This window comes from Apium graveolens, chromosome 1, assembly GCF_009905375.1.
Source record: "Apium graveolens cultivar Ventura chromosome 1, ASM990537v1, whole genome shotgun sequence".
Lineage (NCBI taxonomy): Eukaryota > Viridiplantae > Streptophyta > Magnoliopsida > Apiales > Apiaceae > Apium > Apium graveolens.
Window position 1 is genome coordinate 117,232,756 of NC_133647.1, and position 15,168 is coordinate 117,247,923.

General features: G+C 36.1%; 1 non-coding gene across 1 annotated transcript; it reads left to right on the forward strand.

Moving 5' to 3' along the window:
- Positions 1–2,154: 2,154 nt before the first annotated feature.
- LOC141683050 (small nucleolar RNA R71) lies at positions 2,155–2,261 on the forward strand. The gene has a single exon (XR_012560082.1). It is a non-coding gene; the product is annotated as a small nucleolar RNA R71 (small nucleolar RNA).
- Positions 2,262–15,168: the final 12,907 nt, after the last annotated feature.

Genomic DNA, 15,168 nt, shown 5'->3' on the forward strand with positions numbered 1-15,168 from the left:
AACTGTCAGAGATAGGATAGATGATCCCTGTATCTAAGCACTTCAGAATTTCCTTCTTCACTACTTCCTTCATGATAGGATTAAGTCTTCTTTGCTGCTCAACTGTAGGCTTGCTACCTTCCTCTAGCAGAATTTTATGCATACAGTAAGAAGGGCTGATCTCCTTGATATCTGCTATAGTCCATCCTATTGCCGACTTGAACTCTCTCAGAATCCTCAAAAGCTTTTCCTCATCACTACCTGAAAGGTCAGATGCAATAATAACAGGTAGAGTAGATGCATCACCTAAAAACGCATACCTCAAATGTTCAGGTAAAGGCTTAAGCTCAAGAGATGGAGCTTCCTCAATAGAAGGCTTGAGGCGTTTGGGAGCTTTGTTCAATTCCTCCATTCCAAGAGATTCAAAAGGCATATCAATCTTCCTTTTCCAAGGAGAAGCATTCAAATACTGCAATTGCTCTTCACCTTCGTCATCTTCACTATCTGAATTCCCCAATAAGGCTTTTTCTAAGGCATCAGACCTTAGCAATTGATCAAGTTCCGATGTGACCACCGAATCGACCAACTCCACTTTTAAGCACTCCTCATTATCAGTAGGAAATTTCATAGCATTGAACACATTGAAAGTAACATCCTGATCCAGAACTCTCATTGTAAGCTCACCCTTCTATACATCGATTAAGGTTCGGCCAGTTGCCGAGAAAGGTCTTCCCAAGATTATGGGAATCTTCTTATCCTCCTCGAAATCAAGAATTACAAAATCAGCAGGGAAGATGAGTTTATCAACCTTGACCAAGACATCCTCCACAATACCTCGCCGATATGTAATAGAACGGTCGGCCAACTGTAAAGTCATATAAGTTGGCTTGGGATCAGGTAAGTCCAACTGCTTGAAGATTGATAAAGGCATCAGATTGATGCTAGCTCCCAAGTCACATAAGCATCTGTTAAAAGACACTTTTCCAATAGTACATGGAATAGTGAAGCTTCCTGGATCTTTAAGGTTTGACGGCAACTTTTGCTGCAGCACAGCACTGCATTCCTCCCTGAGAGCGACAGTCTCTAAATCATCTAGCTTTACCTTCCGAGATAGAATACCCTTCATAAACTTTCATAACTAGGCATCTGCTCGAGAGCCTCAGCGAAAGGTATGTTGATATGAAGTTTCTTGAACACCTCCAGAAACTTTTCAAATTGCTTGTCCAGCTTTTTCTTCTGCAACCGCTTAGGAAAAGGCGGTGGAGGATAGATCTGTTTATCCAATGTATTACCCTCAGGCGGAGTGTGCTCAACAGTAGTCTTCCTTGATTCCACTTCTTTATCCTGCTGCTTTGCTTCTTTCTTAGCCCCAGCTTCTTTAGTCAACTCTTGAGTTCGTTCGGGATTCGTAACCTTCCCATACCTCAAAGTGATTGCCTTTACCTGCTCCTTAGCTTCTTTCTTTCCTGGCACTTCAGTGTCACTAGGCAATGTACCAGCTTGGTGATTTAGCAAGGCATTGGCAATTTTCCCAATCTGATTTTCCAAGGTCTTGATAGAAATAGCTTGACTCTTGCACATAAGCTTCAACTCCTCTAATTCAGATTTTTCATTAGCTTGTTGTAGCTGGAGTTGTTGTCTTGGTGCATACTGCGGTTGCTGAAAACCAGGGGGTTGTACTGCTTAGCTGGATACTGCTGATAAGGCTATTGAACCGCATTCTGAGCGTTGCTCCAACTGAAATTAGGATGATTGTGGCTGTTAGGATGATAGGTGGCTGGCATAGGTTGCTGCGATCGCTGGAAGTTGCTCATGAACTGAGCTAATTCACTAGAAATTGTGCACTGATCAGTCTCATGGGCACCAGCACAAAGCTCACAGACACTAGTGATTTGATTAACTCCATAATTAGCCAAAGTGTCCACCTTCATTGTCAAAGCCTTAAGTTGGGCAACGATAGCAGTTGTTGTGTCCAACTCCAGAATTCCTGTTAATTTCCACTAAGTCAGCCTCTGGAAAGGATTCTGATACTTATTAGCAGCCATCAGTTCAATAAGTTCATAGGCTTCATCGTAGCTCTTAGCCCACAAGGCTCCTCCTGATGCTGCATCAAGCATGGGCCTAGAATTAGGACCCAATCCATTGTAGAAGCTGTGAATAATCATCCAATCAGGCATGGCATGGTGTGGGCACTTCCTTAGCATCTCCTTATATCGATCCGAAGCCCCACACAGAGAGTCTCCAGTTTGCTGCGCGAACTGTGTAAAAGCATTCCTGATTGTTGCAGTCTTTTCCATGGGGAAGAATTTAGTGAGAAACTTTTGAGCAAGATCTTCCCAAGTTGTGATAGACCCTACTGGTACAGAGTGTAACCAACACTTAGCTTTGTCCCTCAGAGAGAATGGGAAGAGTCGTAGCTTGATAGCATCTTTAGTCACATTATTGAACTTGAAAGTGTCACAAATCTCGATGAAATCGCTGATGTTCATGTTGGGGTCTTCAGTTGGAGAACCCCAAACTAAACTGAGTTCTGTATCATCTGAATCGTGCTTGACTTGATCTCAAAAGTGTTAGCCCTTATGGATGGTCTGCTGATGCTAGACTGAATGTCATTAATCTTAGGCTTAGAATAGTCCAACAAAGCCTTCAGATTTTCCGCTTGATCACCCATAGCTACTACAATTGGCTCTTCAACTTTCTCTTCTTCTTCTACCTTCTTTTATTCCTAAAAAACTTCCCTACGAACTACCACAAGTTCTTCCACGGCTTTATCCAGTGTTCTCTTACGAGTACGCGAACGCGTATGCATACACCCTCACTAGAGTACTTGAAACCAGACAAGGAACAAATAAGTAACAATGTCTAAGTCAATGAACTTTAACGACCACTGATGGAAAGCACATAAACTATAAATTAACACTGCAGTCCCCGGCAGCGGCGCCAAAAACTTGTTAGTCGCTAAACACGTGCTAATAATACACGCAAGTATATGAGTTCGCAAGTAGTATAGAATCTTTTCTAGTTCATTCCCACAAAGACTGTATTGGTTAACTATTTAATTTATGCACCTAAGCAACAATGTATGGTTATTATCCAATACTAAGACGATAACAAATTGAGATTGTTTATAACTAAGAATTATGCTAACAATTATAACTACGAGAATAAAATTTACTGAATTGATATATATGACAAACATGGGATTCTAACTTCATTGAATACTTCATTCAATAGCCTTATTAATCTTAACCTTAGCATGCAATGGTGATGACACTAATCAGTTAACACGAAACTGATAAACGCCAACTTTCGTTGCACGAGTACCATTCTACCAGACATCCACAAAAGAGATGGAAGCTGAATATGCACCAATTATATTGAGACCATATATGTCTATAGAATTTGACAACATAACGGTTTAAGCACAAGTTATCTATCTTGATTACATAGGGCAAGTAAGATGGTTAAAATTACCTACGAATCATGCATGACACATACATGAACCTATGCTAGCATGGCAAGTTCTAAATCCTTAAATTCACTTTTGCTTCATTAAGAATTAACACACTATCTTATAAGTTTACGACGCTCATAAGACGAATACGCACAATCAACACTAGGATATCATACAATCACCACATACTAAGGCATCAAATAATTTAACTAAAGAAATCCATAAATAAATCCGCTAGAACCCCATGATAACGATTAGCCCATAATCGGACTCATCATCAACGTGGGTTCTGATGAAAACATGATATAACAAATGTAGTCTTTATACTAATAAATAAAACCAAGTACAAACAAGAGTATAGGTTCAGCAAAATAATAAACAAGCATCCAAATTACAACTCAAAACAAAGATTCACAAGAATAAACTAGATTGTCTTCGCCTTTATTGAATTGTGCTAAAGGTCTCTTGCCGTCTTCTCCTTGTGCTCTGGTCCGTCTCTGACTTGATATATATTAAAAACGACCTAATATGAATATATATAGCAGCCCTCAACAATCTGGAAACCTTCCCTTTTAGAATTGTAGTAGAAACAGGATTCTGAAATTCGGCTTCGGTGCGGCCGCGCGCTATCACAGCGCGGGCACGCTTCATTTCTGGAACCCCGGCGTGGCCGCGCGCTATCACAGCGCGGGCGCACCGTCCTTCTGGGAAAAACTCAGATTTCTTCTTAAATCTTGCTGCTTTGAGCCGGCTTTCCACAAGGTTTTATTCCAACACCACATGGACACCAAATTAGCACCAAAATAATGCTAATTCACCCGATTACCGGAATAGTGCCTGAAATGCAAAAATAATAGAAAACACATTAAAACACATAATAACTTGAGTACAAATGCATCAATTCAAAGCTTATTAGAGCGTAATAAAGTGTCATAAATGCCACTCAACAGCCCGAAATCTAAATAAATTTTTTAAATATAAAATTAATATATATTTTATATAATCATTTATTAATTAATCATTAATGATAATATATATATATATATATATAATCCCGTTACTTGCCTAGCCTCAGTTGACATCACTACTCGATACAACAACCACATTGTTGATCAGTTTAACATGAATGCATATATATACTGGTGTACATGTAGGTGATTTATCCTAATAAAAATAACAAACAAACTACCATAGACCTTGACACATGACTATGCATCAGAGGGTTCAAAAGTTAGTATAATAATTTAATAACAAGTCAAAACACAAGTAAAAGTAAGAAATAAATATTTAATTAAACAATGTCTATATCTTAATAAACATGTATATTCACTGGCATAAAATATGTTAATACTTAAATAACTTTAACCACTCTTAATACATATATAACTAAATTATATTATGATGCACATAATGAGCATACCAAAAAAAATCACATAACTTCAAAATTTTATATAATCAAATTCAAGTCATTTATATAAAGACTAAACAAAGGCTATGTCTAATTATTAAATACATAATTTTTAATCTTTAAATTTTGAAACATAAAATTCACAAGTGAGTGAATTACAGAGACGTATAATTGTACTAATTAAGTAATGAACCAATTCAAAATCAAATAAATATAATATAAAATAACAAAGTGTACCAAGTTATGTTATCATGTATGCACACAATATAATAACATTAAAACCTAAAGAATGGCTTTAATACTGACACACATAATTATGTAGATTTCATAAAATATTATGCACTATAAACTAATTTAATTAATTACCCAAAACTATACTAGTAGTACCTGCTCTCGATGTAATCGTATAGAAAAAAGTATCAACAAATTGCACAATCAACCGCCCGCCTGATCGTCCCTTTGTTATGCTTCTCTCCTCCGCCGCGCAGCCTTAGGTTTTTCTTTCTCTCTTTTTACTCTAGCACTAAATAATATGTGTTTATTAATATATATATATATATATATATTAGAAAAGATATCCTCTGACTAGTGGAATTAGAATTATAATAATTAACTACACATTATGATCATTCCTTTTCCTTTTCTAATTCAATCAATATATTTGATAACTTATTTTTATTCCAAATCTAATCCAAAACTTATTATTATTATTATTATTATTATTATTAAAATTCTTGTATATTACATATATACCCCATTAAAAAGGGTTCCGTCCCCGAAATCTGACGAAACTAAATATTCATACCTAAATCGAATAAATACGGATATTTCTCACGAATAGATTCTTCTAATTCCCAAGTAGCCTCTCTCTCCGAATGATTTTTCCACAAAACCTTCACAAACGGAATGGTATTCTTCCTCAAAACTCGCTCCTCTTGAGCTAAGATAACCTCAGCTTCCTCCTCACACGAAAGATCATCTCTAATCTTATGCAATGGATACAGAACTACATGTAATGGATGACATTTTTAGCCCCTCAAAACAGACACGTGAAACACATTATGCAAGTTGTGGTGGCAACGCAACTCTATAAGACACTTCCCCCACTTTCTCTATAATATCAGAAGGTCCAACATACCTCGGACTAAACTTCCCCTTCATACCGAAACGCTTCACACCCTTACAAGGAGATAACTTCAAGAACACATGATCACCTGGCTTAAATCCCCCAAACTTTATATATTGGTCCGCGTAACTCTTTTGACGAGATCGAGCTTCCTTCAAACTTTCTGTAACTGTCTCTACCTTCTCATTAGTGATTTTAACCAACTCCATCCCTTCAATGAATCTCTCACCAACCTCATCCCAACAAGATGGTGCCCTACACCTCCTACCATACAAAGCCTCAAATGGTGGCATACCAATACTCGCGTGCCAACTATTACTATACACAAACTCAACCAGATATAAATATTTATCCCAATCACCTCCACTCCAAAGCACATGCCCTCAACATATCCTCTAACGTCTGGATCGTACTTTCTAACTATCCATCGGTCTGCAGATGATAAGCTATACTAAAATTAAGTCTCGTGCCCCAAGCTTGCTGGAACCCCTTCAGAAAATACAATGTAAACCTCGTATCCCTGTCAAAATCTATCGACACAAGCACACCATGAAGTCTAGCAATATCTCGCTGAAAAATCTCTGCCAACTCATGAACAAGAGTAGTCTCTCTAATAGGAAAGAAGTGAGCGGACTTAGTAAGTCTATCAACCATTACCCATATGACATCATTCTTCTTGAAAGTCCTCAGCAAATGAGTTACAAAATCCATAGTAATGTTTTCCCACTTCCAAACTAGAATATCTAGCTGCTGCAATAGTCCACTAGGCCTCTGATGATCTATCTTCACTTGTTGACATGTAAGACATTTCCCCACAAATTTTGCTATATCTCCTTTCATTCCAATCCACTAAAAGTGCTTCTTTAAATCTCCATACATTTTGGTGGAACCTGGATGAATAGAGAATGAAGAACTATGAGCCTCCTTCAAAATTTCCTCACGAATCGTCGTGTCTACGGGCACGCACAATTTTCCACCCAACCATATCACACCCTCATTATCAACATGAAAATGTGTTTGCTTTCCACCTGCCACCTCAGATCTAATAGCTTCTAAACTTGTATTATTCTTCCGGGCTTCCTTAACCTTTGAAATAATATTTGGTTCCACTTTCAAATTTACAATGCTACCACTTGATCCTCTAACATACAACTCAATACCCAAGCGCTCCAAATCTGAAATAAGGCGCGGCTGAGTACTGAGAGATACAACACTCCCCAAGTTCTTCCTACTAAGAGCGTCTGACACTACATTTGCCTTTCTTGGATGGTACTGAATATTTTTATCATAATCCTTAAGAAGTTCAAGCCACCTTCGCCGCCTCATGTTAAGCTCCTTCTGAGTAAAGATGTATTTGAAACTCTTGTTATCAGTAAAGATGTCACAAGTCTCTCCATAAAGATAGTGTCTCCAAATCTTCAAAGTAAAGACCACTGCTGCTAACTCCAAGTCATGTGTATGATAGTTTACCTCATAGGGTTTAAGCTGCCTAGAGGCGTAAGAAATCACTTTTCCATGCTGCATAAGAACACACCCCAATCCTCTCTTAGAAGCATCACTATAAACCTGAAAACCCCCACTCCCTGATGGCTACACAAGTATTGGAGTAGACACCAATCTTTTCTTCAACTCTTGAAAGCTCTTCTCACGACCATCATTCCACTAGAATTTAACGCCCTTCCTCATTAATTGAGTCAATGGCAAAGTTATGGAAGAGAAAACCTCCACAAAGCGCCTGTAATAACCTGCCAAACCCAAGAAACTCCTAACCTCTGTCATGTTGTTAGGTCTGGGCCAATTTGTAATAGCCTCGACTTTTGAAGGATCTAACTCAATGCCTCTACCAGATACAATATGCCCCAAGAATGCCACTTCCTCCAACCAGAATTCACACTTTGAAAATTTTGCAAACAACTTCTTCTCCCTCAAAATTTCAAGTACAGAACGCAAATGCTCCTAATGCTCCTCTCTGCTCCTAGAGTAAATCAAGATATCATCTATGAAAACCACCATAAATTTATCCAGATAATCATGAAAGACTCGATTCATCAAATCCATAAATACTGTTGGTGCATTCGTCAACCCAAAGGACATCACGAGAAACTCATAATGACCATAACGAGTGCGAAATGCAGTCTTCAGAATGTCTTCCTCCCTAACTCGTAATTGATGGTAACCAGATCTCAAATCTATATTCGAAAAGTATTTTTCCCCTTATAACTGATCAAATAAGTCATCAATGCATGGCAAAGGATATCTATTTTCGACAGTCACCTTATTCAAGTCCCTATAGTCAATGCACAATCTCATGGAACCATCCTTCTTCTTCACAAACAATACAGGAGCTCCCCATAGAGACACACTTGGCCTGATAAATCCTCTATCCAACAACTCATGCAACTGCTCCTTCAATTCTTGCAACTCAAGTGGTGCCATTCAGTAAGGCGCCTTAGAAATTGGCTCAGCACCTGGAACAAGTTAAATAGTAAACTCTGCCTCTCTATGTGGTGGCAAACCCGGTAGCTCATCGGGAAACACATCTTCATACTCTCTCACAACTGGATAATCCTCGATGCGAGGTTCATCCTTAGATGTATACTTCACAAAAGCAAGGTAGTCATCACAACCCTTAGATAAAAGTTTGATCGCCTTTAGAGTATAAATTACTTTAACGTCCCCCTTCGGCTGAGACCCTTGGTATACAAATTCTGGTTTATCTGTATCCCCAAAGATCAACCTTTTTCTTTGATAATCAATTGTGGCATGATGTTTACTCAACCAATCCATACCCAGGATAATGTCAAAGTCATGCATCTCCATTGGAAGCAAGTTAATCTTACAATTTCTATCTCCCACAGCTATCAGACACCCTCAATATACATCAGATATAATAACAGAATTCCCCATGGGGTAGCAATAGACATGCGAGGATATAATAGTGAAGGTGCAGCGCCAAGATGATGAACAAATGATTAAGACACAACAAAATGGGTCGAACCAGTATCAAATAATACATAAGCATCACGTCTGCCAACAAGAAGTGTTCCTAAAACGATACCTGAATTAGCCGCTGCCTAATTTGCAGTCAATGCAAACACTCTAGCTGTAGAATTCTGCTGACTGCCACTGCCAGCTCCTTCTCCACCAGTGTTGCGTGACACTGTACAATCCTTTGCCCTATGGGACATGGTACCACACAAGAGAAAAGCCCCATTTTGTCTGTAACAAGCTCTACCTGGATGATGTCCACCAAATGTAGCACAAGGATCCACTGGAATCATATTGGTGTTCCTTCATATATTGAGTAACGGCTCTGCCCTTGTTGACGATTCTACCACTGCCTAGGCTGCTTTTGTCGCTGAAACTGCTGATTCTGACCAGCATACTGATTCCACTGTGGAATGACTGACCACCCCTATTCTGATTCTGTCCGCGCCACTGTCTCTGCTGACCACTCTGACCTCCATACCACTGTGTACCCTGTACAAAACCCTGATCATCCCTAGCCCTCTTATTACCACTGTTAGACCTGGAAGTCCTGAAATCTATGTGCCCTTCTCAACATCCTTTACTGCATCAGTCACCTTTACCATATTATCAAATTTAAAAGAAATTATGGAACTCCTCAGTTAAGACTTCAATCCCCATTTAAATTTATCAGCCTGCTGTGCAGCAGTCCCTGCAACTGTCCCATCAAATCCAGCCAACCTTATAAACCTCACCATATAATCGGTAATGCTCTCATCATGGTGCTACACACTAGAATGAAACTCCCTCAAATAAGCCTCCTTATCAGCATTAAAGAAGTACTGCTCATAGAATACTTCCTTGAATCCATGCCATTCCAAAGCCTCTGCATACTGCTCCCCTCTAGTAGCTTTCACTGCTCTCCACCACTATGAGCATCCCCCTCCAACTTATACACAGCTAACCTGACCTTCCAAATCTCATCACAACCCAGTGCATCAAAAATCTTCTCAAGATGAACAATCCAATTTTCAGCATCAATAGGAGTCGGTGCTTGTTGGGAATATGTTGTGAACTTGATGATTACATTAACAAAACACTTTAGTAGATTTAACTTAGTGAAAAATGTAGCACCCGATGGATGATTAATTATAGTCCCGACAGATGATTCAATATAGTCCCGACGGATGACTAATTGATATCCATCGGGTGAGTAGCTTATGTAACAATAAGTCATGTAGCACATTTCTGTAAACATCTTTGTATAGATTCTGTAGTAGCATATAAGTCATGTTGACTTTAATTAGATATGCAGAATAGGTTCATTAATTGTAAATATAAGATGTCTTGTAATTCCGCATAAGTGAAATGAAGTCAAGTGTCAAATAGCTACCCGACGGATGATCAACAAAGCTACCCGACGGATGATCAACAAGGCAACCCGACGGATGACATGCATGTACCCGACAGATGATCAATTCAAACATCTGTTGACAGTGACAACACAGTCATATACGTTGGGTGTTTGCAAAAGGAATGTGGCAGCCTGTTTAACAGGAAATGAAGAACAAAGGAGCATTATCATTTCCATGCAAGTTAAGAAGATTTTCAAAGATGCTGGAATAGAGTAGTGAAGCAGCATGGAGTTTGACTTGATAGTTTTGTTTTAATTATATTGTCTTATTACCATGTAAACTTGGTGGTATATAAACCAAGTGTAGCTAGTAGAACAAATAACTAAGCAAATACTTTTAGAAGAGAAATAGAAAAAGCTGTAACTGTTAAGAATTTCTCTGTAGTTTGTTTATTCACTTGTAAAGCAACTGTGAGACAATTTGTTCTTCACAGAGTTCCTAATTCGATATATATATATATATATATATATATATATATATATAGAGTAAAGTTCTATGGAGTCCACCTTTAATTGGAGTCCTCGGAGTCCATATATGTTCTACAAGTAAAATATAGCTTAAAATATTGCAAAACATATTATTTTTCGACAAACATCACTATTCTATCAAAAATCTTGTAGATTGCATACATTTTACAAGCAGAACATTGCAAAAATATATATTCTACAAAACATGTTTAGTTTGCAGAACATAAATGTTCATGTTGCAGAACATATTGCAGAATATACATATTATACCGTAAATATATGAGATTTGCATGATTTTGTTGAAGTTATGCTATTTGTGTAACATGTTTTGCAAAATAACACGTTTTACAATATATTTTATTTGCAAAACGTAGATGGACTCCGAGGACTCCGATAAAAAGGTGGACTCCATAGAACTCAGCCCTATATATTTTACAAGCAGAACATTGCAAAAATATATATTCTACAAAACATGTTTAGTTTGCAGAACATAAATCTTCATGTTGCAGAACATATTGCAGAACATACATATTGTACCGTAAATATATGAGATTTGCATGATTTTGTTGAAGTTATGCTATTTGTATAACATGTTTTGCAAAATAACACGTTTTACAATATATTTTATTTGCAGAACGTAGATGGACTCCGAGGACTCCGATAAAAAGGATATATATGGTGGATACTTTCAAATCCACCAGAAAGTTTTAAAGACTTGTGTTTTTATTACTTTGTGTTTTTGATTTATTTAACTTGTGATTCCGCACCTTGCAAATCAAAACAGTTATATATATAGTTTGAGTTAAATATTTTAAAGTTCAAGAAAAAGTTTACTAGAATTACATTCAACCCCCCTTCTGTAATTTTTGCTGCATTGTTAGGGACTAACAGTGCTGAACTGAAAGAGCCTGGATTCTGCTTCACAAACCTCTTCAACCATACAAACAGCTCCAAATGATGGCCCTGACCATTCTAATTCTGATTCCCATTGTCATTCTGATTTCCCTCACCATTCTGATTTCCTTTTCCATTCCGATTTCCCTCTCCATTCTGATTTTCTTGTCCATTTCGATTTCCCTCGCCATTCTGATTTCCTTGGTTTTCCAAAGCCTGCTGTACAGCCTGAGCCACTGCTTGCCCTATCATCTCAGTAAGCTGAGCGGGGTCAATGTGGAAAGAATCACATCTAGGAGGCATCTATAATATAAGATAGCGAACGGATGAAGATTACGAGAACAAATATGATGAATCAGTTGCAAACAGATTTCAAAATGATGAAGCATAATAAAATGAAAAAGAGCAGAATGAAACGAAATTAAATAGAACACCCATCCTATCATCTACCCAAACTCACAGGTCAATCTAAGTAGGTTTTCTTCAAGAAAGAACCTAGGCTCTGATGCCATCTCTGTAACACCTCCTTCTTAGAATAGAAGGAGGTATTACCTATAATTCATAAACCTGCAAAGAGAGCACTAATTTATTTCTAAACAATAATTAAACAGTTTAAAATCTCCAAAATAATATTAAATCTCCAAACTGTCTAAACCAATAATATAAATGTAGAAATCTCTAATTAAATAATTAAGTCTAGATAATAATAAAGTCTGAAATCCTAATCAATAAATGGGGTAGCTCTCCATCACACAGTCCTAGATCCCCCTAAGCACCTGGCAGAAAAAGAATACGGCATGAACCAAACACCCAATACGGATTTGGAATACAATTTATAAAATTGAAAATCAGAAATGAATATTTCATAGCTTATAATAAAATAATATTTTATAAACAAGCATGGCTAAAACAACGAGGAGATAAGATATTTCATACCGAGATCAGAAAAGATACAAATACACACATCATAGGGTATCTAATGCGTGCAACAAAATGGATAATGTGTACGATATATACAATGTCACCATAAATCAAATCACAAATCAAACTCTGCGTGCACCCACGTATCCTGAACAAATAACAAATGCGCAAAAGCTCCTCCCAAGAGCTAATAGAAGGATAAGCCGTGATCAATCACACTGTCACGGAAGTGTCATGTCACTAGTGCCATAATGGCATGGCTGTAGTACCCCTACATCTGGTTAACTCGGTATACCCTAAATCACACTAAGGGTTCAAATAAAATATTCTCGAAAAATTTTAAAATCACCTGAGACAAATATTTCAGATTTTCAAAGTAGAGGGTGTCATCAATAATTTTTGAAAACCACATAAACAGATATTTAAAATTTTTTAAATCAATTTTTAAAATAATTTTCGGAAGTCAAAATGGTCAAATAATATTAATGAAGCAAATAAAATATGGAATTGAGCGAATCAGAGATATTTAATTCTAAAAGGAGTAGCGCTGAATTAAAAGGGGAGACATTCGTACCTCGTAAGCCGCAAACTCTAATACTAACGAAATTTGTAAATGAGTCGCTAAATTTCCGGCCCACGATCTAAATATAAAATTTAAATATAAAATTAATATACATTTTATATTATCATTTATTAATTAATCATTACTAATAATTTATTTATATGTATATTTAATCCTGTTACTTGCCTAGCCTCGGTTGACATCAATACTCGACACAACAACCACATTGTTGATCAGTTTAACAGGAATGCATATATATACTGGTATACATGTAGGTGATTTATCCTAATAAAAATAACAAACAAACTACCATAGCCCTTGACACATGACTATGCATCAGAGAGTTCAAAAGTTAGTATAATAATTTAATAACAAGTCAAAACACAAGTAAAAGTAAGAAATAAATATTTAATTAAATAATATATCTATCTAAATAAACATGTATATTCACTGGCATAAAGTATATTAATACTTAAATAACTTTAACCACTCTTAATACATATGTAACTAAATTATATTGTGATGCACATAACTGAGCATAAAAAAAATCACATAAATTCATAAATTTATATAATCAAATTCAGGTCATTTATATAAAGACTAAACAAAGGCTATGTCTAATTATTAAATAAATAAAATTTAATCTTGAAATTTTGAAACATAAATTCACAAGTGAGTGAATTACAGAGACAGATAATTGTACTAATTAAGTAATAAACCAATTCAAAATCAAATAAATATAATATAAAATAACAAAGTGTACCTGGTTATGTTATCATGTATCACACAATATAATAACATTAAAACCTGAAGATTGGCTTTAATACTGACACACATAATTATGTAGATTTCATAAAATATCATGCACTATAAATTGATTTAATTAATTACCCAAAACTATACTATTAATACCTTTTCCTAATATAATCGTATAGAAAAGGTATTAACAAATTGCACTATCAACCGGCCGCCTGATCCTCCCTTTTCTTTATGCTTCTTTCCTCCCCGCACAACCTTAGGTTTTTCTTTCTCTCTTTTTACTTGAGCACTAAATAATATGTGTTTATTAATATATAGGGATTGATATGCCTAAGGTTGTCCTCAAAATTGTGTCCGAAGTTATAAGATTTCCTCATATAATAGTAGGGGTATTTTTGTAAATACAAGGGGTAGACTTAAAATTACAAAACTATCCATTTAAGATTGTACTCAAAATCCTTATAATCTTAGGCTAGATCCCTGAGGACAACCTCAGGTCCAGTTTTCTCTAATATATATATAGGACAAGGCATCCTCTGACTAGTGGAATTAGAATTTTAATAATTAACTACACATTATGATCATTCTTTTTCTTTTTTCTAATTCAATCAATATATTTTATAACTTATTCTTATTCCAAACCTAATCCAAAACTTATTATTATTAATATTATTATTATTGTTATTATTATTATTATTATTATTATTATTATTATTATTATTATTATTATTATTATTATTATTATTCTCCTCTTATATTACACTTTTCTTGTTTCTACAATATTCAGAACTATTCTTTTTTATACTTAATTTTATTTTCCTTTCTTAATTTATTAAATAGCAAATGAATTAAATAAGATATTTAGACTTATTTTTTTTCTAACTAGTATATGTGTAATTTTTTGAAAAGGGAAGCACATGTTATTTACTTTGATGCTGATGATGCTAGAGAAAGGGTTTTATTACCTTCTATTGCTCAACAGCTGACTACTCGTGTATTGATAATTTAATCTGGTGTCATATGTATTGTATTTTTTATGTTACTTATTGTTGTGGAATAAACACCTGAGTGTGTTAGTATTTAATGTTAGGGTTGGTGAGATTCGAGCTTTAATGGCTGCTCTTGCGTTCGGGACTATCGATCCTTGCAAGATGCCTACGTATCTCTGTGTTGTAGAGAAGCAATCCAAAAATGTAGTTCTAGGTTGAGGGGTAGA